This window comes from Microtus ochrogaster, unplaced genomic scaffold, assembly GCF_000317375.1.
Source record: "Microtus ochrogaster isolate Prairie Vole_2 unplaced genomic scaffold, MicOch1.0 UNK13, whole genome shotgun sequence".
Lineage (NCBI taxonomy): Eukaryota > Metazoa > Chordata > Mammalia > Rodentia > Cricetidae > Microtus > Microtus ochrogaster.
This window is the reverse complement of record NW_004949111.1, coordinates 4244397-4270700: the sequence shown is the minus strand read 5'-3', so window position 1 is coordinate 4270700 and position 26304 is coordinate 4244397. Positions and strand designations below refer to the sequence as shown.

At 34.1% G+C, this 26304-nt stretch overlaps 1 protein-coding gene and 1 pseudogene across 1 annotated transcript in view; both read left to right on the top strand.

Moving 5' to 3' along the window:
- The window catches only part of LOC101997307, a 453400-nt gene that overhangs the window by 20192 nt on the left and 406904 nt on the right, over positions 1-26304 (top strand). The window lies entirely within an intron of this gene.
- On the top strand, positions 15032-15355 carry LOC101988677 (annotated as a pseudogene).

Below are 26304 nucleotides of genomic sequence, written 5' to 3'. Positions count from 1 at the left end.
TTCCTTCAAATGGAGCCAGGAGAGGCTTGGTGTCTTGGTCCAGTCTTTGCTGTGACTGACTCTCTGGGTGTATCTCTTCAGTGTAGAAGCAGGAACCGTCCCGTCCAGATGGAAGTCCTCAGCACTGAATCATAGATGCCCGTCCAGATGGAACTCCTCAGTACCTAAACAGGGCCGCCTGGTAGCCTGATCATCCGGGCACAAAAGGGAAAACAGGGCAGGCAGGACGAGATCCAGGAGAGCACAGGCACCCCTGGAGCACAAGCTGAAAGTGCCCAGGCTCCCTTACAGGGGACCTTGAGCCCTGCCTGGTAGGCAGTCACTCACCGCTCTGGGTGGGTAGCCTTAGTGTAGTAGGAGAAAACTTTTCCTGAGCAAAGGACCTAGCAGAAAACGCAGGCTTGTGTGGGGTGGGGGTCGTGTGTAAGAAAGACAGCCCTGCAGAAGGAGCTGGGGGAGGGGAGTTTGTGCTCTCTTCCAGGACAATACACTCCTGGATAGCACATACTCACCCGTCCAGATGGAACTCCTCAGTACCTAAACAGGGCCACCTGGTAGTCCGATGATCCGGGGACAAAAGGAAAAACGGGGCAGGCAGGAGGAGATCCAGGAGAGCACAGGCACCCCTGGAGCACAAGCTGAAGGTGCCCAGGTTCCCTTACAGGGGACCTTGAGGTCTGCCTAGTAGGCAGGCACTCACCGCTCTGGGTGGGTAGCCTTAATGTAGGAGCAGAAAACTATTCTTCCAGATTGACTTTTCTTGGTACTACCATTCTACCTAGGTAGAAAGAGACCAGTGTGTATTTAATTGTTAATTCCTACATTGACTAATGGGTGAAGTTAAAGTCTAAGTCTTTATCCATTCTGTAGAACATCTTAAAATTTCAATTTAATAGTTATTTTCCTCCAAGTTAACCTATATATATATTCAGAAAAGTTATTTACTTTATAAGTCATTGTCTTGTTATAGGCTTTTTAATTTGCTGATTCTTCTAAAGAATACTGGCTTTTCCCGTGATTTCTTGTTTTACATTTTATTGCCTATTGATTTTTTTTGTTGCTTGTTTTCTTCTGTTTACTTTGAATTTAGTTTGCTATTTTTTCTTGTTTCCTAAAGGGAGATCTTAGATCATTGCTTTTGGTTCTATTAAAAAATAAGTCTTCAGGGCTATACTTTTTCTATAAATACGCCTTTAATAAATTTAGTAATATTTTAATTTTTATATAGTGGGGATATGTATGCTATGAATTATTACCTTTTCTTAGAGATTGAATTATTATATTATATTATATTAGGTGTGATAATATTGCTTGTGCGAAACTTGGCTTTGCTTGAAGCTCCATTCATTTATTTGAGGATTTCTTAATTTCATTTTTATTTATATTTGAATAAAATTCCATTGTATTTAGGTAAGATATTTTTATTAGATATTCATTATTCATTTTTTCATCATTTGAGGATCTTCTGTTCAGGTCCTATGATTATTATTTTAATGGGTCACATAGTTTTTTGAGTTCTTTAAATATTCTGGATATTAATCCTCTGTCAACAAATAACTAGCAAAGATTATCTCCCATTTTTTGGGCTTCCTTTTCACCAAGTTAATTATTTCTTTATCTGTGTGGAAGCCTTCTAGATTCACAAAGTTCTGCTTGTCAGTTGTTGGCTTCAATTCCTAGGCAAATAGAGTTTTATTCATAATTTCCTTTCCTATATCTGTATCATGTAGGATACTGGTTATTATTTCTTCAGGTAGTTTCAATGTTTCAGGTTTAGATCCTTGATTCATTTGGTGTTAGTTTTGTATAAAGAGAAACACACCAAATTTCAATCTTCATCATGTGGACATCCAGTTTCCTCATTATTATTTGTTGAAGTTGCATTTTTTCTCCATTGTATATTTTCAAATATTAAATAGGTAAAGTCAAGTGTACTCAATTTGGGTCTTCTGTTTATTCTCTTGGTTTGCTTTTGTGCCAGTACCATATTGTTTTTTATTACTATGTCTCTACAATATAACTTAAATCTGGGATAAATAAATCCTTTTTATTCAGAATTGTTTGGTTATTTATAATATTTCATGGCTCCATATGAATTTTAGGTTATAGACACTTCTATTTCTGAGAATAATGAGATTGGGACTTTGATTGAGTTTGCATTGGATCTATAAAGAGCTTAGGTAAAATGGTCATTTTTACAATGTTAACACCACAAATCCTTGATCATGAGTTGATTTTCCATTTTCTAGTATCTTTATCTTTTCTTCAAAGGGTTACATTTTTCACCGTAGATATTCTTCATTTCCTTGGCTAGGTTTATTTCTATATATTTATTTTATTTGAGACAGTTATGACTTGGAATGTGTCCATAATCCCTTTCTCTGTATGTTTGTTGATGGTGTATAGAAAAGTTATTGATTTCCGCAGGTGTATTCTGTATCCTGCCACATGGATGGTTTCTTAATCATTTCTAGAAATTTCTTGGTAGAATTTTTGGCATCTCTAATATATATCATGTCATTTTCAAATAGTAATAATTTGACAACTTCTTTTTTATTGATGTCCTTTTTGCTTTATTGTTCCAGATAGTGCACTAAGAACAATCTTGAAAAGTAGTGGAGAGAGTTGACAGACCTGTATTGTTTCATACTTTAATGGGATTGCTTCATTTTTTTCTCTGTTTAGGATAATATTGGCTGTGGGTTTCTCAAATATAGCTTTTATTATGTTAGGATATGTTTCTTGTAGCTCTATGTTCTCTAGACTTTTATCATGAAATCATGCTGGATTTTTGCCAAAGAGCCTTTCTGCAACTTTTGAGATGATTATGAGACTTGTCTTTAAGTCATTATGGTTTCTCACTTTTATTGATTTGCCTGTGTTGATCTATCCTTGCATTTCAGGAATAAAGCCATCTTGGTTAAAGTGCATAATTTTTTTATGTGTGTGTGTATTCTATTTCCAAGTATTTTATTGATCATTTTTGAATCTTTGTTCATGCAGTTATTGGCCTATAGTTTTTGTTTTTGCTGTTGTGCCTTTACCTGGTTTTGGTGTTGAAGTGATACTGGCTTCATAGAAGGAGTTTGCGGGTGCTAATTATGTTTCTCAGTCTTAGCTAGTGTTTTGTTGCTGTAAAGAGACACTGTGACTATGCAACTCTTTAATGGAAAGCATTTAATTGGGGCTTACTTAACAATTTCAGAGCTTTAGTCTATTGTCTTCATAACAGGAAGCATGAAGGCACACTGATGTACATGGTGCTTGAGTAACTGAGAGTTCTACATTTGTATCTACAGGCAATACAAAGAGGCTGGTTCTTTGGACTTTTTAGTTGGAAGGCTTTGTATTATCATTTCAATCTCCACATTTGTTATGGGTCTGTTTAGGCTATTGATTTCTTAGTTTAATTTTGGTAGTTTGGCTGAATCTAGAAATTCATCAATTTTGGGGGGTTTTCCAACTTAGTGGAAAACAGGTATTTAAAATATTTCCTTATAATATTCTGAATTTCCTTGGTGGCTGTTCATTTCTGATTCTGTTAACTGACATTATTTTTTGGTTAGCTGGACCAAGGGATCTGTCAGTCTTGCTCATTTTCTCAAAGAAACATCTATTAGGTTTTTTGATTCTTTCTATTTTTTGTTTTTATTTCACTAATTTCTATTCTAATTTTAATTATTTTTCACATATACTGGGTTTGAATGTGGTTTGTTCTTAAGTTTCTAAAGTTTGGAGTTGCACCTTAAATCATTTTTTTGTGCTCTTTATGATTTTCATTATGAAAACACAGAACTATAAACTTTCCTCATAAGACTACTTTGAATATATTTCAGAGATTTTTGTTGTATTGTGTTTTTTCATTTTTATAACATTTCTAGCTAGTTTTGATTTATTTCTTAGTTTACTTTTTTGGCCCATTCATCATTCAGTGCTGAATTTTTAACATCCATTACTTTTTATATTTTATGGTGGCTTCTTGCTATCGGTTTTAGTTTTCATTGCATTGTATTGGAAATAGAATACTTGGAGTTATTTCAGTCTTTTTTATTTCATAACGTTTAATTCATAACATTTCATTTTGTGTCTCTGTTTTAAAGAAGCTTCCATGTGCTGCTTCCATGTGAGTTAAATGTGTTTTCTTTGGTGTTTCATTGGAATAGTCTTTAGGTATCTGTTAAACCCATGTGATATATGATATCATTTAAGTATGGTGTTTCTCTATTTTTTTTGTTCAGAATACATGGATATTGTAGAAAGTGGGGTACTGAAATTGCTTAATTTATGAATTGATGTTAATCTCTGCTTTTAAATCCAGAAGTAAATTTCTTATGAAGTTGGGTACATCAGAAAAGTTTGGTGGATATCTTTAGGATAAGAATGTGTTCTTAGCTGTTTCTTTCATTAAAATTAAATGTTTATCTTTTTATTACTTTTAGTTTGAGTTCTATTTTTGTCAGATACTAGGATAGTAACATTTTCTTGCTTCCTGGTACCATTTGATTAGGGTGAATTTTGTGCTCACCTTTAAAGCTAACATTAATTGTGATATTCAAGAGATGGATGGATTTTGTTTCTGAATCTATTTAGTCAAAGTGTGTCTTTTGATGGCAATATTGAGGCCATTTTTTAAGTAATTATTGAAATGTGTGTTTTAATTGTGGTCATCATGTTGTTAATTTTTGGTGGTGGTTTTTGTGGTCTCACTGGTACTTTGTGTTTAACAATTATGGTTTCATATTTCTTTTCATAGTCTGTTGCCTATGCTCCCTTCTTTATTCATCCAATATATTGCTTACTGTATTTTCATTAGGTTTGGTTTGTTGAATATGATTTTTAGGCTGTTAATATTGTGGAAAGATTTTCTTTTGCCTTTAACTATGGTAGAGATTATTACTGGATATATTGGTCTAGGTGGCTTTCATGATCTTTTTTAGGACTTGGGAAATCTATTGAGAAATCAGCTATTGTTTTTATGGAATTTCATTTATATGTGACTGTGTTTTGTCTCTGAAAACTTTCAAAGCACTTTCTTTGTTCTTTATACTTGGTGCTTTAACTGTGGTATATTGTGGGGATTTTTTTTCCTGGTCACTTGTTAATATGTGCACTTCCATCTGTGTGGCTATGTCTTTTTTCAGTTTGGGGGTGGTGTCTTCTAAGATCTGTTGAAGATATGGTCTATGCCATTGACCTTATATTCTCCTCCAATTATGTCTCTAATTTGAATTTTTGGTCTTTTCATTGTTTCTCACATTTACTGTATGTTTTGTTTCTGTGTCTTGAATTTTTCATATTTTTGTTCGTTTTGTTTATATCCTATCCTATACTTTATCATCAAGCCCTGTCTGACATTCTGTTTTTTTCTTGATTCATTCTACTTTAAATGATTTCCTTTGAGTTTTCAAGTTAAGTTACTGGGTTTCTTAATCCTATCTTTAGCTCAGCTTGATTCTTCTTCATTGTTTTTATCTCTATTGAATTATGTTTTTAAGTCCTATATTGCCTTTATCATTTCTATTAGCCTTATATTTATGTTTTCTTGGGCATCACATAGAAATTTATTCTCCTTGAGTTCTTTCTCCTTAATTCCATTGAACTGTTTATTTAAACTTCTTGAATTCATTGATAAAGTTTATTATTCTCTTAAATTTTAGGTCCAAATAATCACCTATGTAATTTTCATTGGCTTACATTTCTGCAGGATGGTAGCTTTGGGAGGGGAGATACTGGCTTGATCCTCCATGTTGTTTCTATATTTGCAGAGAGATCTGGACATGTAGAACAGTTTTGTTAGTTCTGCGTCTGATATGGGGCAGAAGAGAGGATTGCTAGCATGTTAAGCCTAGAGATAGTAAATGACATAGATGGAATTAAGTCAGGGTAGACAGAGGGGACTGGACTAGTGTAGCTGATGTGTATCCTGTTCCAAGCCTGCAGTGTAGTGATAGAACTGGTCTCTGAAAATATTTTGGACATTTTTTCATTAAATTAATATATTTCTTAAGACTATTTGATTTCCCCCAACTTCTTAAACTCCTGACACTAGTATGTTCTCAATTCTTATTTGATCATTTCAATGCCTGTTGGATATAGGATGTTAGATGTTAATTTTCTATAAGGAAACTCTTAATTTTATAGAAATATTTTAGAGAAGTCAAAAAATATAAAACTAAACTTTTGAGATGATATTTTATTTGAAAATTGTGTCCTTAAATTTAATTTTATTTAATTAACATTTTTTTCATTTATTTTACATAGCAACCACAGTTTGCCCTCTGTCCTCCTAAATACAAAATAACTTATAAGGATTATTTTTGGTATTTATATGCATATATTATCAAGCCTGGGCACTTCTTGTAATTTCCAGCTCTGTTGTTGATGTTTATATACTGCAAGAATTTTATTTTAATTTAATGAATGTCATGCTTGTTAAAATTCGTGGGCTTTTCAATATTGATATTACAGTTTTAAAATGACATAGACTGTATCTAAAATCTGTAGTTAACTGAAAGCAGTGTTTTACAGTATTTCTTTTGGCATTTTTCATTGACAGGAAATTCTAATGGGATGTCTTTTTATTTAATAAACATGTTGGTATATTTAGAGCTATTAAATTAATATGTGTTAAGAAAATCATAAAGCAGAAAAGAATAAATAAATAACAGTAATTCATAAACTTTGTAGTCTGTTTACCAGAAGCAATGCTTGAACACATAAAATTATATCCTTTTATTTTTATAATATTGGAGCACCCAAGTGTCATTTTCAAAACATTTGATATTTCTGCTTGTTGATAAAAGATAATTTCAATATACCAGTGACTAAAGTGTGAAAAGATTTTATTGAAGGGGGTAATGGATTTTTTTACTATTTCTCTTCCTTACAAATTACGTACCAAATTTTTTTGTGGAAGTGTTATATTCAAAACATCAAAATAATGATCAAATTTATTTCCTTTATCTATTTTTTGCTCATTAACTCATTTAGTATTAATTTTATAGCATAAAACTATATGTAGAACATGTGTTTAGTAGTAAAAGGGACTCAAGAAGTCATATGGCATTTTTATATTAGTTATGCTTCATAGTTGGTTATAATAAGGGTGGAGAATATTCCCAGAGAAGTACTAATGAGAATATTAAAATCCTAACAAACTTTTTGGAAGAGTGTGTGCTATCATGTTTTCATTCATAGATGCCAAAGATAAAAATGAGTAGCATGGAATACTGAAAGATGATAAATAATAATGGGGCAAATCATATAGACAGCAAATACTCTTAGTGATGATGTAAGCACACTTAGGCATTAGCTCCAGATTTGCTGTAGTTTAACTCTGGAATTTCCCTCAAAGATCCCATGTGTTAAAACTGTGGTATTTAGATGTATTCGTAGGTAAATACTGGAAGGGGCATTTAAAGGGTAGTCTTTCAGGTTATGAGGGTCATGTCTTTGTGGGTCCATTGATCTTTTCCTCCACTTTTACTTCCTGGACACAGCGTGAGCAGTTTTACTCTGTTACACACTCAATACTTTATCTTTTAAATTAATCATCTAGGTTATTATATTTGTTACAGCTAAGCACATACACATATAAAAATGTCTAATACAATTCCACTTTAGTATATAATGAACTACCAGCTTCATAGGAGGAGTGAAAGAAGTACATCAACACTTTAACAAATATTTTAGAAGACGGTTTCTGGCATTTTACTGTCCTGCTAATTCAAAGTTGGGTCCCTATTCACCTGTTTACATTTTATTTCTCATGGTCTCAATATCGTAGAAATTGTAAGCTGACTTTTTTTTTGTACCATTCATGGCATTCTTATTTCTAGCCATGTTAGAATGCAGAAGTTTATAATTTTCACAAGTTTGCTGTAATAACATGAAAGAAGGGAAGAAATAGCAATTTTGGAATTAGATTCACTCAATTTCTCTTGTAAATTGAATTCTACAGGAGATAATCAGCATTTATAAAGACCTTTGGAGTTATCCAGCTGTAACATTTAAAGCATATTGAGGGAAACAGAACAATAATTATCAGATACTACCTTACAGTTAAGGAAATAAGAGTTTGAGAGAGTGGGGAAAAAAGGCAAGATTTTTATTTTGTGTTTTGAGATCGAGTTTCACTGTGTATCCTTGACCGGTCTTAAATGAACTATGTAGATTAGGTGGTCTGCAAATTTATCAATTCTTTTGTTGCTGTCTTCAAAGAACTGAGATTACAGGCATACCCTACTATATCTGGCTAATTAAGGTCATTTTGTACGGTTTTCTGTTGTTAGGAACTAAATAAAAGTGTTTTAAGATTTTTATTCAAAATACAAATCTATTTACGTTCCCATCTTGTTTGATTAATTTTTGACATTTAGTGAATATATGCTTTTTTTTCCAATATAGAACTTGAATTTCTTTTGTGAGGGTAGTGATATTTCTGAATGAAGAAATAGATTTTTCCTCAAGGATATCACAATTAGAGATATTCCTGATAACATATTCTAGTTCTATTCATAGGGATAAATACTGCCTAAGTTTTCTTAGTAGGTAAAGAGGTTTCTTCATTATATCTGAGAGCATCTTCTGATACATTTGTTTGTAGATAGGGAATTTACTAATTTGATCATAATGTATGTACTTTTCCCAATTAACTCTTTTCAGGTGTTAAGTGAGAAAAAATAAATGCTTTTATGTTTCATTTAACAATTTTTGGTGGATAAGTTTATGAAAACTGCATTCTTACTATAAGTTTCTAGCAGAGTCTCCCTTCCAAATGGATACAGTCTTGAATGAGAATCATGTAGGAAGATGTACATCAATATTGGCATTTAAGTTGTATGACCTGAACATTTTATTATGATAATATATACCTTTGAGACCTAGGCATAGCAGCACACCATTCTATTTTCTTTCTAAAGAGAGATATATTATGAATATTATATTATGAATATTGTTCTCTTCCTAAACCTGTTAAATTACAAGAATCAACCATATTCAAACCAAGTCATTTATAAACTTTGCCATTCTTTCACCCTGTTTTAGCTTTCTAGTCTCCAAAATTATAATAAATAAATAAATTTTTATTGTTTAAGCTGTCCAGTCTATGGATAGCACTATATTTTGAACATAATTAAATATGCAAACAACAACTTCTATAGGTTTTCAGTTTTTCATACTAGCAAACAAATAAATGCTCAGATAATTACTCTTATAACATGATCGCTTTTTGCTATATATGTAAGATGATTTGCTAGACTAAGATATATTTTATTATTTTAGTCTTCTGCTTGTGAGAGGATCTAGCTAAAGTATTGGGTGGGTCTTCCATGCTGAGAAGGATTTCTGATTGTAGTGTTTTCTTTCTTGTCTCAAATAACCAGGCTTACTCTGGAGGGTGAACTTGATAGTTTCCTGAGGAACAATGCTGCTTAATATGTAACAGCCTCATTTTTTCTTCTGCTTACTGGGTTGCTCCATGACTTGCTCAGCCTATTTTCTTATAGAACCTAGAACCACCAGCCCAGGGATGGTCCCACCTTCTGTGCCCTCCCTGTCAATCATTAATTCGGAAAATGCCCTACAGTTGAGGCATTTTTTCTCAATTGATGTCCCTCTTTTTAGGTGACTTTAGCATGTGTTAAGTTGACATAAAACTAACCAGCATACCTTCTTATCTTTTCCAAACAAACAATTGCACTAACTTGGGGCCAAACATTTAAATATATGAGCATGTGGGGCCACTGTCACTCAAACTACAAATTTCTCAGTGATTGTATTGCTAACCTAATTATTTAACAGAACTAAGCTAAGAGACCAACTGCCAACAACAAAGAAGTCAGATTCAATTCCCGACATAACGTGGAAGAAACAGAAGAAATGCTTCTGAGCAAGCGTTCCCTATGACCTGTTATAAAAACCTCTGTAAAAACCTTAATTATAAATCTTTTCATGGTGTCTCAAGTGATTTTGTTTGGATTTTTAAATAGTTTTTTGTTTAATTTTTTCTTTCATTTTACATACCAACCCCAGTGCGTCCTCCCTCTTCCTATCCCACCCATGTTCACTTATTGGAGGTAAGGTCTCCCTTTGGGAGTCAACAAAGTCTGGCTTACCAAATTGAGGTAGGACCAAGCCCCTCTTCCTGTATCAAGGCTGAGCAGGATATCCCACCATAGAGAATAGGCTCCAAAAAGCCAGTTCATGCACCGGGGATAAGTCCTCTTTTCACTGCCAGGATCCCCTCCCCCAACAGATCAAGCCACATAACTGTCACTCACATTCAGAGGGCCAAGGTTCAGTTCTATGCAGATTTCTCAGATGTCAGTCCAGAGTCGGTGAGCTCCCACTAGCTCAGGTCAGCTGTTTCTGTGGTTTTCCCATCATGATCTTGACCCCCTTTCTCATATTATGATCCCTTCACCCTCTCTTCACCTGAACTGCAGGAACTCAGCCCAGTGCTTGTCTCTGGATCTCTGTACCTGCTTCCATCAGTTACTAGATGTAGGCTCTGTGATAACAGGGTAGTCACTAATCTGATTACAGGAGAAGGCCAGTTCAGGCTCTCCACTATTGCTAGGAGTCTTACTTGGGGTCGGGGTCATCCTTGTATATTCCTGGGAATACCCCTAGCATCAGGTTTCTCCCTAACTCCATAAGGGCTTCCTCAATCAAGATATCGCTTTTCTTGCTTTTCCTCTCTGTCCCTCCTGCCGCTCATCCATCTTGATCCCTCATGTTCCTATCCCCCATCCCATCCCTTCTACCATCCCAACACCCTCCACCCGGTTTACTCAGGAGATCTTAACTATGTCTCCTTTTTAGGGTCCTCCATGTATATCCTTCTTAGGGTCCTCCTTTTTATCTAGCTTCTCTGGGGTTGTAAATTGTAGCCTGGATATTCTTTGCTTTATGTTTAATATCCGCTTATGAGTGAATATATACCATGTTTGTCTTTCTGTGTCTGGGTTATCTCACTTAGGATAATATTTTTCTTGTTTCATTCCTTTGCCTGCAAATTTCAAGCGTCATTCTTTTGCCACTGTTTAATATTCCACTGTGTAAATATATCACATTTTCTTTATCAATTGAAGGACTACTAGGTTGTGTCCAGGTTCTGGCCATTACAAATAATGCTGCTATGAACATAAGTCAGCAAATGTCCATGTGGTATGATTGCACATCTTTGGATATATGCCCCAAAGTGGTATTGCTGGGTGGGTCTCGAAGTATATTGATTCTCAATTTTAAGGAGAACTTACGTATCGATTTTAGAAGTGGTTGTACAAGATTATACTTTCACCAGCAACATAAGTTGTCACCAGTGTTTTTGATCTTAGCCATTCTGACAGGTGTAGATGGTGTCTCAGTGTCATTTTGATTTTCATTTTTCTAATGGCTAAGGATGTTGAACAGTTCTTATATGTCTTTTGGCCATTTGAGATTCTTCTGCTAAAAATTCTCTGTTTAGATCTGTACCACATTTAATCGAATCATTTGATATTTTGATGTCTGGTTTTTTTTGAGTTCTTTATATATTTTGGAGATGAGCACTCTTTCAGATGTGGAATTGGTAACAACATCATTGTCATCTAGTAGTTACTCTCTTCATCACTAAAATAAATTATTTCCATTCAATCATGAGTGCTCACATTGCATTCTTACTGATCCTAGATTTTTGTTGTGGATACTAAGGTCTAGCAGAATCAACTGTTATTCACTAGTCATTTCTCAAGTACACCTTTACTAATCAGATTTTTTTGAGAACATCTGGATGTCATTTATCCTGTTTCAGCAGGTACATTGTAATTGGAAATATAACAAATAAAATGTTTTTTTAAATTACTATTCATGCTAACTTATGTTTCTCTCAGGCAGATGAATAAGCTAGCTTTACATTTTAATTTGTTGAAACTGTATTTTAAAGAAATTATACATTAAAAAAATCACATAATAAAGTTGAACAGACCCAAACTCTATACATTTCGATGAAGTTCAACACAGTTAGAAATGCATTTTCAAGCTGTAGTGTTTCACATTGAATTTTACCTCCTTACTGTCAAATACATGACAGAGTTAAGGCTAGAAAAAAATAGCTTTATCTCCTTTCAAAATTAAAGTGTGTATCACTTGCATTCAGTTTTTCCTTGTCATATTTACCCTTTCTTGTTTGTCTGTCTACATATTATTATGTACTTACATATGCACATGCGTGCTATTAGGAAAACTCAAAGTAGAGTTATGTTGAAATACCACCTTTCCTTAGAATGAGTGTCATCAATAAATCTGTCAAGTATTTCAAAGGTGTGAAGAGAGAGAAACCCTTATTCACTCTTGGTAGAGTTACAAATTAATAAAATAATTATGAACATCAGTCTGGAGATTCCTCAAAAACGTTAAAAACAGAATTACCATATGACCCAGATATTTCACCCCTGAATGAATACCCAAAGAACTCCATTCCGTACCATGGAGTTACTTACCTTCCCAAATTTATTGCTGCTTTATTCACTCTAGCAAGGAAATCAATTAATTGTCTTATTAACAGATAAATGGATACTGAATCATATATAGGAATACTATTTAGCTCTAAGGAATAAATAATATTATAAAATTTCATTAAAATGTATGGACTTAGAATGTATAATACTAAATTCTTCATTTAAAAAATGATAAGAAAAGTTTGGAATGAAAGTGATCAGTTGAAACTACCTTAGTGACCACCTGATTCAGAAAACGTTAAGAAGTAAATGTAGAACATTGTTAGTTTACATCATAGAGCACTTCATAAACTTACCTGTCATTGTACATGGAACATAGTAATTTCTGTATCATTTGATTTTTGTTTCAGATCAAAGTTATCATACTGAATACATGTTAGAAGAGAATTTTGATGTATTCTAATATTACATGTTACTAAAATTAATTTTCCATTTCTTTTGATATGAAAATTTATAATTGTCTATGTGTTTCTCACATAATTCTATGACAGAACTTGTTTAGTCTCATTAATATCCTTTAAAGACATAATTTTAATGTATGTGCTGCAGAAGCAAGCACTAGTTTGTATTATTTTACAGTTTCCAATTTTTGGTTAGAAATAGAAATATCACTAGAAAATGTAGAGGTATATTGATGAAGAGGTATACTGACAAAAACAAATTTAAGATTGTGTGTGGATTGGCAAACACCTACCTCAATTTCATGCCATGGGTAGCATTTATCTTATATGGTATTTTGATGTTTGGAATGATGCCATAGGAACTCTAGACTTTCTCATATATCAGATGTTCAGTTAGAGTAATTATATTATGTTTATTGGGGTGATACAATTGACTCAGATATTTTAGAAAGAATTACCCAAAGGATCTCAACCAAAAGGAGCTTTCTAGGGCTGGCAATATAGCTAAGTAATAGAGTACTTACCTAGTATTTATAAGGCCTTGGTTTCTGTTACCAGCAACTATAAAGACACAAAAAAAATGATGCTGATATTAACTCTGTCAAGTTCAGAACATAGTGACTAGAAATACTAATCCCAAAATATTGTATAACTTTATATAAATTTGTTTTGAAAATAATATTACATAAAGTTCATATTGAAAAAGATTTTGGTAAAATACTTTGATTTTTAAATTCTAAATATTTTTTCTAATTCTGTGATTTGCTGATAATCAGTTTAAATAACAACATAGTTAAAATGATCTGTGATATTATTTTCATTAGTGAGAAATGTTAGCTCTTGCTATTAAAATTAGGAGGATGTACCAATTTAGCATTATGTATTATCAGGATACTAGATATAAATTGGAGAAATTAACCAGTAACCAAAATGGGAATAATTAAATGTGCTACTTTTGTAGTATATTTAGTAATATGCCAAAATATTATGAAAGTAATGTATTAATGAAGTGAATCTTTAGATATAAGATCTTCATGGGTTGAAAGAGTTGAAAGAGGTTGATCTTGACATTGTACATGTGGTAGGTATTCTTTTAATTTTGTTACTTGGCTAACATATCATTAACAGTTCCCCTGTCCCTCTTCATCCATGATAGGTATCAGACTAATTTGAATTAAGAGGATCTCTGTTATGTTGGGTATACACAGCAATTAACACCTCACTAAAATAAATGATGATCATTTGCATATACTGCCCCCTCAGAAATAAAACTTTAGTGGAGGTGCATAGAAGGGGGAAATTTCGATGAGGGAGGAAAGTTGTAACTGTGAAAAGTAAACCATCAAGCAAGGAGGGAAAAAAGCATGTTTTCTTTGAAGCTAGGTTTGTTAAAAATCTCTGCTCCATGGATCTCGGTGAGGTTGAGACCAGCCTGTTCTACAGCTGGTTCCAGGACATCAAGGGCTACATGGAAACCCTGTCTTGAAAAATAATCTCTGCTCTTAAAAAGAATCATTGTGCTATATGGAAGACTGGAGACTTTGAATAAGTATGAAGCCTGACTTTGTGATAGATGAGAAAGTAATAGAGTATAATTAACAGTTTAAATGTTCATTTATGTGTAGTCAAGGGGCTATTCAGAATGTATAAGAAAACTGATATTGAAATTTGCCCCTAGGCATGCATTTTCATAATCAGTTTGATAAATAATGAATTATGGGTAATATTTGAACTACAAAGATGACTGATTCATCTTGGTTTTTACTTTAATGTGTGAATGTAGGATAAAAGATGCACATGTGGGGAAAAATGTGTCTGTCACTGTGTGTGTTTGTAAAGTTTCACATATAATTTTTAGCTTATTTCATAAATGAATAATGCTTATATTTCCTAGTAAAGTATGATCATTGAAGTTTAGGTAGATTATTTTTGTTATGAGCATCAGAGCAACAGAGTAGAGTAGTTTGGTGACATTTTAAACTCATCTGAATTTATCATAATAAAGAAGATACTGTAGCATTTAATAGTCATATCACTTCATAAAGACTTAGTAAACAGGCCCTTTCTCGCTCCCCGGCCATCCTGGCGGCTGGTCTTGGTTGGGGGCCGTCCCGCACCTAAGGCAGGAAGATGGTGGCAGCAAAGAAGACGAAAATGTCTCTGGAGTCGATCAACTCTCGGCTCCAGCTTGTTATGAAAAGTGGGAAGTACGTGCTGGGATACAAACAGACTCTGAAGATGATCAGACAGGGCAAAGCGAAATTGGTGATCCTCGCCAACAACTGCCTCGCCTTGAGGAAATCTGAAATAGAATACTATGCCATGTTGGCTAAAACTGGTGTCTATCACTACAGTGGCAATAACATTGAATTGGGCACAGCGTGTGGAAAATACTACAGAGTATGCACACTGGCCACCATTGACCCAGGTGATTCTGACATTATTAGAAGCTAGCCAGAACAGACTGGTGAAAAGTAAAAAGTTTTCCTTTAATAAAACTTTACCAGAGCTCCTTTTTTTTTTAAAAAAAAAAAAGACTTAGTAAACAGTATCAACAGGCACTTATTAGTTTTCTCAATACTTTGAGAATAAAGGCTGTCTGTAATTAACATATATTTGTATCTTTGAATTTATTAAGTTCTCTTACAATTCATATGTCTTATTTTTATTTTATAACTTGTACAAATCTCAAAATCATGCAAAGTAGTGTTAATTATAAATCTCAATGTGTTCATTCAGATTCAGTAATTATCAGTGTATAGCTAAAACGGCTTTATCAATACTGACACCAATTTATCTCCTATTGTGTCTTCTTTTGCAGAAAATTTCAGTTATTTCATCATTAAATAATTTACGGACAAGTTAAAGATTTACAAAAGAAACACTTAAGTTCTAAAATCTAACTTTTTGGGTAATGATTTGTATATTTTGGTCTGGAGAGATTGATCAGTGGTTAAGAGCACTGGCTGATTAACCAGAGGACCCAAGTTCAATTCTAAGTATCCACATGATAGTTGGTCAAAACACTAACACCAGTCCAAGTGGATCCATTGCCCTCTTCTGACATCTGCAGTCATCAGTACACAATAATTTATAGACACACAGGTGGTGCACAGACATATATTCAGGCAAAACACCCATACAAATAAATATACAAAGAAATATATTTTACATTTTAGTGAATTTTAGTTTTCAGGTTTTCACATTTAGACTATTCAGGTGGGTAAAATCTGAGCATATAATTAAAATCTTAAAAACCTCCAAACTTTGAAATAATTATAGTCCCAAATATATGCATAAAGAATATTTAATATGTATAAATAAAACATGGAGATTCTTCATTTGTTTTGATTTAACTTTAGAATATGCATTTAGTGTGTTTGTGCGTGCACTGGCATGTGTACATGTGAGCATGTGTGCATGCACACAAGTGTGTTGAGGGGTGTGTGCTTGCCTGGTTTGTGTTTGCAAGTGAGAGGACAACTTGTGAGTTTCAGTTCTCCCTTTCTACCACATGGAGTCCAGGCTTGGTAGCAAGTGTGCTTTTTTGCTGAGCCATCTTCATAGACCCTATTTTGATTTTTTTCTTTTATTGAAGATGGATTTTTTCTAATATGCTCTATCCTGATTATGATTTCTTGCCCCTGCTCCTCTGAGTTCCTTTCTAACTCCCCTCCTATCCATATCCACCTTTTTCTTCATCTTATTTGAAAACAAACAGGATTCTAAGAAATAATAACATAAATTATTTACTATAATATATAAAACAAAAACTAACATTAGAAAACAAACAAAAGGAAAAGATCAAAGAAAAGCCACAAGAAACAGATATAGATCAACTCATTCATTGGCAGACTTTGGTATATGCCACAAAACTTGACATCATAATATATGGATAAAAGGACAAGTAAAGCCGGGCGATGGTGGCTCACGCCTTTAATCCCAGCACTCGGGAGGCAGAGGCAGGCAGATCTCTGTGAGTTCGAGACCAGCCTGGTCGACAGAGCTAGTTCCAGGACAGACTCCAAAGCCACAGAGAAACCCTGTCTCAAAAAACCAAAAAGAAAAAAAAAGGACAAGTAAAGAGAAAGTAATTGTGTATATGTGTGTGTACGTATATGTGTGTAATATATATTATGCATGTGTATTGTATACAACTAAAATTTAAAAATATGATGAGTTAAAAAAAAGCCCAGACATGACATTATTTGAAAATGACCTACATCGAGTGTGTTTCTTTTGGCATTGATGTGTTTTCTAAAAATGCAGCCTACCCTTACGAGTAGTTTATTTCCCCAGTGAGAATCAAGGATGAAGAAAACTAAATTTCTATTTTGCAAGTGATTATCAGTTAGAGAGAGCTTCTGGGGAGGGATGGGGATATGTGTTGACTTCTCCTTTCACCTATAGGCCCCAATCTGGTGCACACCCATGCAGGCCTTGACCATGCTGTGTCAGTCTCTATTCATATGTGCATCAATCCTATTGATTTAGAGACTCCTATTTCCATAGTGTCCTCCATCCCATCTGGCTCTTATACTCTTTCTGCCTCCTCTTGCAAAAAGTTTCCTCAGCCCAGAGGGGAGGAATATGATAGTTCCAAGATATCTCTATCATATTGTATGCCTGTGGATATCTGTATTTGTTCTCATTTGCTTCAGGAGGAAGCTTCTCTGATGATGACTAACCAAGGCACTGACCTATGAGTGTAACAGAATGTCATTAGGAGTAATTTTACTACTATGTTCTTTTAGTAGAAAAGTAATATTTGGTTTTATCCTAGGTTATTGGGCTATCTAGTCTCAGAGTCTTGGTCTCCCAAGCAATGTTGGTTATGAGTTCCATCTCATGCAGTGGGCCTTAAGTAAAATCAGATATTAGTTGGTCATCCCTATAAGCTTTGTGGCACCGTTGCACTAGCATATCTTGCAGGCAGGACACTGTGGTGTGTTCAAAGGATTTGTAGCTGGGTTTGAATTTATGTTTCTTTTTTGATAGTATGCAAAGTACCTTCCTGTATGAAAGATACTAGCACATATGGATAAAAACTGTGAATTGTGTAGGTGATCTCTTCAGCAGCAGGCCTTACTGTTAATTGGTATAAAGCAATCAAGAGTCTTGGCAGCAGCCTGGGTTGTTCATGGATTTCCATGAAACCCTTTTGTCCAACAATGTAATTAGATGTAAACCAATCCCAGAACTAGAATCTTAATTTGGTGTTAGGACTCTGTCTTTCCCAGACATTTCATTTAGATTGAATTCACATGTGTATATATTTTAGGAAGCTTCTACTGTATTTCCATACTACCACACAAATGGCTCTTAATTTTAGCTGTCTTTCCTTGTATTCCTTCCTTTGTTTCCTTCCCCACTTGTGTCTCCAATTACAGTTCCCCCACCCCATCCATCCATCACTGTCTGTCATATTTACTTTCCTAGGAATATCTATTTGTCTCCTTACCACAGTACTTTATATTTTATATCTATATATAATATATAACCTATATATAACCTTGGTGGTTTTATAGATTGTGGTTTGTTTAATGTTGATTTAAGAGCTAATATGCAAACCATATTTATTGAGCTCTATATTTTTCTCTGCTCCCCTCCCTGCCTTTACCCTCCCCTCCAACCCTCTCCCAAGGAGCATTTCTTTAAGTGCTTCTAAGCCATTTGAGTTTACTATATTGATAATTCTCTTTATATCTGCAATTCATTTTTAATTGAGTTGTTTTCTTGATCCCTAGTTTTTTAGTTCTTTCTTTATTTTATTTTTGATATTAGCCCTATATTAGATATGTGTTTGACAAAAAATATTTTTCCATTCAGGAGGCTACTGTTTTGACTGAATGACCATGTTCTTTGCTGTGTGGAAACTTTTTAGTTCCATGATGTCCTATATGTTATTTGTTTATTTTCATGCCTGTGTTAATAGTGTTCTATTTAGAAAGTCTTTTCCTATGCCAATGAGTTCAAGACTATTCCCTATTTTCTTTTTTATCATATTAGCGGTGGTGGCGCACGCCTTTAATCCCAGCACTTGGGAGGCAGAGGCAGGCGGATCTCTGTGAGTTCGAGACCAGCCTGGTCTACAGAGCTAGTTCCAGGACAGGCTCCAAAGCCACAGAGAAATCCTGTCTCGAAAAACCAAAAAAAAAAAAATCACAAAGATTATAAAAATAAAATTATGATACACTTCTATTTATGGTTGCTTTCATATTCTTTATTTTATAACATTCTGTAGTAGTAACGGCAGGGCTGCATTCCTGCCACCCAGCTCCCGGCTGCCTTTTTGTAGTAGGAGCTACGGGCTGTGTTCAGCCGCCTGGCTCTTGGCCACTGGCTAGCTTATGCCCTGAAATAACAACACACAAATTGTATTCATATAAACACTGCTTGGCCCATTTCTATTAATGTGTGTAGCACCTCGAGGTGGTGACTCACCAGGGAGATTCTAGCCTATGTCTATCTTGGGTAGGAGCTTCATTGCATCTGCCCTGGAGAGCAGAGGCATGGGTCTAAGCTCACTTCTTCCTACCAGCATTCTGTTCTGCTTACTCCACCCACCTATGTTCTAACCTATCAGGCCAAGCAGTTTCTTTATTAATTAACCAATGAAATAAACAGATTGATATGACACTCCCACATCAACATTCTTTTGCTGTAATATTTTCTCATTTGTCTTACATTTTTTCTAAGATGATTCATTTAACTAGGAATTCAAAATATGCTCCTAAACTATAGTTGGTTAAAGTCTTTTTTAATCTTACTTCTCCTTTTCTTTATTTTTCCATTCTAATTTATTGTAATTGAAAAAACTAAACTTCAGTTTTATAGAATCTTTTATTACATTTATTTTTCCCTATATACCTTTTACACTGGTATTTTATAACAAATATATACTTTAAACAAGCTATTTTTGGTCTTTTGAATTTGTCTTAGAGTTTTGATTGCTTTGAAGAGACAATGTGACCATACAGTTATAAATGAAAACATTTAAATCGAGGGGCAATCTTAACAACTTCAGAAGTTCAGTCCATTATCATAATGGAGGAGAGTATGGCAGGATGCAGGCACATGAAGTGCTGGAGCTGAGAGTTCTACATCTTGACTCAAAGGCAACAGGAAGTTAGCTTGAGCAAAAGGTATCTCAAGGTCTACCCTCACAATGACACTTTCTCCACCAAGGCTACACATGATAATGCCACTCACTTGGGGGGGGGGCATTTTCTTTCAAACCACCACAGAGATCTCTCCTAAACACGAAATTTTTATGCTTATAATTCTTCAAATACTAATTCTTTATTAAATTGGCTGAACATAGCATTAGATAGAATCAATGGAAATACCTCAGGTCACTTTAGCTTTTACTTTTATTTTTGTCATGCATTCATCACATTACGATGAAAGGAATGTGACTCAAAGAATAACCATTTATATGATTAAACAGAGACGTATCTGAAAAAAAAATGGTAGTAGAGAAATGTACTATATTCAACTTCTTACCATTACTGTCTGTTTTAGGGTGACTTTTCAGTTTTATTGAAATATTTATCTTTATTTATATTTAACTTTAATTTACTCAAGACAAACTTATATAAAAATGATAACAACACTACTTTATAAGCATGTGGGAATTTTACATTCATTAAATTACTTTTTCTATATAATTTTCATTGATTCTTTTCATCAGAGAATATTTTGATTTTATTATGTGCACTCAGTGTTAAAAATCAAGTCTGCACCAGGTTAGAACATAGAACATTATCAAACCAAAAGTGTAGTAGTGTTTCTTTCAAGAGTAAAGAAAATGAAGACTTTTTGCTTGTTTCTTTGAGACAGGGTTTTACTTTGCATCTCAGACTGGATTGGTGCTCATGCAACCAAGGCCAACCTTGAACACATAGTCCTCTGGTTTCAGTCTCTCAGGTGCTGAGATTACACTATGGTTCTAAGTAAAGCAAAAGCACTTTCTGTGTTTCAACAACTTACATGATGCCTTATCCTCTAATTTTGTTTGAATATTTTATTAGGATCTGTTAATGTTAATTTAGTTTTCAGAGCGTGGATGAATTATTCATTTAATAGTTTTAAGTTTTGTGTTCTAGTAAAAACAAAGTTACTTTTTCTTAGTTATATTATGTGAATTTCATGTGTGTAAGTATAATGATATATACTATAAAATGATATCAGTAGTATCAGTCTTCCCAGAATCTTTATAAGATTAATCCTTTGGTCACATACAGTAAAAGCAATCTATGATTGGTATTTAATCAAGAAAATAATGATTGCCATAAAATATTATCAGGGGTGGTGATATGATCCTGCTTCATATACACTCAAATTTTTCTTTATTTTGAGACAAGGTCTGCAGTTGATCCAAAATTCACTAGTTAGAGTAGGTTATCCTTGAACTCTGCCTTCCTCTGCCCCCTGAGTGCTGGAATTAAAAGTATGTGAAATGACATCTAGCATAACATTCATAAACCTTTAAAAATACAACTTTTATGAAATCAAGAACATGCAAAGACACAGTTCTTTAAATATGAAAACTTAAGCATTTTGGAATGGTGAAGGCATACTTTTTCTACTCATTAAATTTTCTTTGTAGATAATTACCAAAATTACAAAATTGTACCTGTTTGCTTCTATTAAAATTGAGAACTTTGGTACTGCAATATAATTATTAAAATGCAAATAAGGTGGTAGTATGTAAGTCGATGAAGGAATCTGATAAAACTTTGAGAAAAGAAAATCAAACAAATGAAATAATGAGAAAACTACTTCTACTTCAGTTAGCAATAATAAGTAAATGTATTGAATGCTTAGTTTATCAGCATAACATGTTAAACTTTATGTGCCTTGAAGTATGAATAATACATATGAATTTCATTTAAAACTTCACTTTTTAATAGTTGAGTATAATTATGTATTATGAGAGAATTGTCTTCTTGGTGTTTGTTGTACCAAACTATACATTTGAGAAGTATGAGGAATGATACATAGAAAACACAGTAGTCTTGTTTTTTGTTTGTTTGTTTGTTTTGGAGGAATGGATTTAGACTGAGAAACCATGGCCATAGTTTTTCTATTGGATTCCATTTTAGTGCATATTCACTATATTCTGAATAATCTTATTTTTCCACTTTAATTGAAAGCATGTTCTTTTCTCAAACCATATATCCTGATTACAATTTCCCCTTCCTCTATACCCGGTTTCTTTCCACCTCCCCTCCCATCTGGATCCACTCTGTTTTTTATCTCTCATTACAAAATAACAGGCTTCTAAGAGATAACAACAAAACATAAAAAGTAAATTATAATAAGATAAAAGAAAAAATCACATTGAAGTTGGACAAGGAAAACAAACAGAAGAAAAATGGTCCAAGAAGAGTCACAAGAATCAGAGACCCACTTATTCACATATTCAGGATTCCAATAAAATACTAAGCTTAAAGCCATAACTTATATACAGAGGACCCTGTTTAGATCCTGTACTTAGTTTTTCAGTCTCTGTGAGTTCATGTGAACCTTGCTCAGTTGATTTATAGGGATGTTTTCTCTTGGTATTTTCTATTCCGTTGGCTCTTACACTCTTTCCACATTCTTTTCCAAGAGTATTCCATGAGCACTGAGGAGAGGGATTTGATAGGGATATAAAATGTAGAACTGAGTGTTCCAAGGTTTCTCTCTCTCTGTTTAATGTTTGCTGTGAGTTTTTGTATTTGTTTCCATATGCTATAGGAGGAAGCTTCTCTGATGATGGATAATTAAGGCACTGATCTATGAATATAGCAGAATATCATTAGGAATATTTTGTATGTGTATCCAGGGACTGGGCTCCACTCTCTGCATTTTGATTGGCTGTAGTTTTCTATAGTCTCTTCTGTCTGTTTCAAATTTGTATCTCTACTTTTATTCAGTCTAATTTCAGCATTGAAAATTTTAACTTATTTTCCTGTCTTCCATTATTTATTAATGAATTACTATTTGTCAGTAACTATCTGAATGTTTTAAATATATTAGGGGACACTTGCTTAATCTTTCTCTGTCTTCTATACTTCCCTCACTTGTGCATACATCATAACTTCATGTATTATGCTCTAACTTCTTGCAATGCTAAGCTAACTTGAAATAGGGAAGATGGGTTGAATATGAGATATGTCTCTATATAATAATTTTCTTGTGGTAGGAGTGTGCTGCTGAAACCTGTACAGTTTATGGTAATATTCCTACTTATTACTATTCTTTCATTTGTTATTTTCTTATTACTATTCTTAGTGTCACCTTGGTGTTTAAAAGAATTTTAATACAACTATTTCTTTAATGTTAAAAAGATAACATAGCTAATGACATTTTAATGTTAAAAATACATGCCATGTTGATGTTCTATGAATACTTTTTAATTGTTGGATTAATTATAAGAATCCTCAGTTTGTTGACCCAATCTAACCAGCTACTTTTTATTAACTCACAGAAAGAAACTTTATTTAACCAAACCCCCAGTTTTCTTTGAAATCTATCTTATTGTAAATAACTGTATTTGCTATTACATTTTTAATTTTTACTACTTGCATTTTCATAGTACTGTATGCATACTGATAACTTAAAACTCCCTCCTCTCTACCACCCCTGTCTGCCTTTTCACCTACCCACAAATCTCTCAATCAGTCCCACTCTATTTCTCTGTTGTTCATAGTTATTTATTGTTTTGTATAACTCACCAAAATCAATCAAGGACGTATGTGTGATTATAGATTTGGAGCTATCCATTGGAGATTGGTAGGATTAGCAGAGATCATACAACTGAAGATAGTGATCTATTCACACCAAGATTCTACTAATAGCCAGTAATTCATAGAAAAATGGGAAGGCACTCTAAGCCCTATCCCTTCATTGACTAATTGTTGATAGAGCTGATCTCATAGACCCAGTGCAGGTAACTACTGTTGATGTCAGTTAAGGATAGCAGTAATTGTTCAGAGTCTAGGCATTTCATCCTATCTTTGTCTGTTACATATTTCTAGTTCCATTTTTCTCAACATTACTGGAGTCCTAGAGGGGGTGGTGTAAGTGATATATTTAGGTATGGGTCAAAATCTTGGCTTATGTAGTAGCCATGAGTTCCTGCATTCACCATTATTTATCATAAGGACAAGTTCTCTGATAAGGCTGGAAGCAATTTTATCTATGGATATAATAATAAGTATTTAAAAAGTAGCTTACTGTGTCAGGTGTATGTTTCCTGCATGGGCTTACAACCACCGTGCCTGGGATGTTATCCAGACTTACAATAGCACACATTAATCCTTGACTAATACCTCCTATGGAGTTTGCTCTTTAATTTATAGAGGGCAGTTGTTTTCCTCCAGTATTCTCAAGCTATTATTTCACAGATCGGCATAGCTTCTCTTCCAAATTGTTTCTTTATATTCCATTTATTCTAGTTAATTCTCCTCCTGTCATATATCCTCATGTCCCTAATAGCCCCTGCCATTTTAATTTAACTATCAAGTACTATGACCGTATTCATATTTTTATCACTCTAAGCTTCACCCCATTTCTGCCCCTAGGCAGACCAGAGAAGACAAACTATATGAAAGGGTTAGGGGCTAAGAAGAAGTCTTATAGATCACTCAGTATTCAGTACTCCTTTTCCTCCCACATTCTGATAACTTTCACCAAAATTCTTGCTATTTTACTTTTATATCTCTCTTTCACACTCATACCCATACATAACCAGAAATAATACAGGTTTTTAACTATGAGAGAAAATGTGAATTTTATTTTTCTAGGTCGGTCTGGATTATTTGGTTTAATATGATTGCCAGTTATGTCTATATCTTAATTACTTTTATATTGCAATAAAGCACTATGGCGAAGGGTTTTCTTGAGGCTTACAGTTCTAGGGTCCATAGGAGTCTATCACCATCATGACAAGAGCATGGCAGTAGTCAGGCAGGTATGACACTGAAGCAGCAGCTGAAAGCTCACATCCTGATCTGCAAGATGGAAGCACAGCGAGAATGATGTGAAAGCTCAATGACTGTACTCAGTAACTTAACTTCTTTGATAAGATCACACCTTTTAATCCTTCCCAAACAGTTTCACCAACAAAGTACTCTAATATATGAACCTATGGCAGCCATTGTCATTCAAATCCCCAAAATCTGTTTTCCAAAAAATAACATTTATTCATATTTACAAGTGAACAAAAATACACTATATTTGCCACATTTTGGAAATAGCCTTAATCTCAGCATTCAGAGCATAGACAAGTAAATTGACTGGGAATCTGAGTTTAAGATCTATTACTGTAATATACAACATGATCAAAAGCAACTTGGGGAGGAAAAGGTTTATTTGACGTATATATGTCCCATACTTATAATAGGAGATCTTTGAGGGAAGTCAGAGGAGGAACTCAGAGCAGTGGCAAAATCAAGGAGGAAGTCCCTTACTGGCTTTCTCCCAGTTCAGCAACCTTTGTTATACTGTCCAAAACCTCCTGTACAGGTGGTTTACCCACTCCACATCAATTAAGAAAATACCCCGCAGACATGCTTACAGGTCAGTCTAATAAAATAAATTCTTTAGTTGAGAATCTCTTCCTAGTTCAGTTTCTATTGTTGAAATAAAACACTATGACCAAATGCAATTTAGAGAGAATTACTATTTTTATTTTAGTTTACAGTTTATAGTCCATAGAGGAGGGACATCAGACAGAGCAGGACCCTGGTGGCAGGAATTGAAGGGGAGGAGGCCTTGGAACAGACACACAGCATAGTAGCCTGCTCTCTATGATTTACTCAGCTTCTTTATTATACAACTCAGGTTCACCTGTCAATGTGGGGCACCACCCACAGTAAAATGAGGCCTCCTGTATACAGCCATCCTATATTCCTTTCCTTATGAATTGTGAGGTTCAGCATTTTTAATATACCTGATGGAGTCATTCTCACATTCCTTTTGGAGAGCTGTATTAATATTTGGAGCTGAACATAGCGCAATACTAGTGCTCAGAAATTATGACTTTTAATGCTGTCAAGACTTTATTGCAAGATCCTGCCTGTCTCAAATACACAGAAATATGAGGATGGGAAGAAAGAACAGAAGACAGAAGATCAAGGTTGTAATGGCGTAAATGAATGCAGACAGATTGTAAAAATATATACAGCTTTAATGGGGATTTAGACTTACAGAACCACCATTCCCACGTAGACCAGGAAAGCAGAAAGGGTGGCTGTGCCCATGCCCGGCAGATTTATAGGTAAACATTAGCCCGAGGTGAACACACCCCCTACGGCTGGGCTTAACCCTACATCTCCCCCTTTTGTCTAAATAAGACAGAACTAAACTAAATACAACTATATACAATAATAAAAAATAATAAATATAACAAA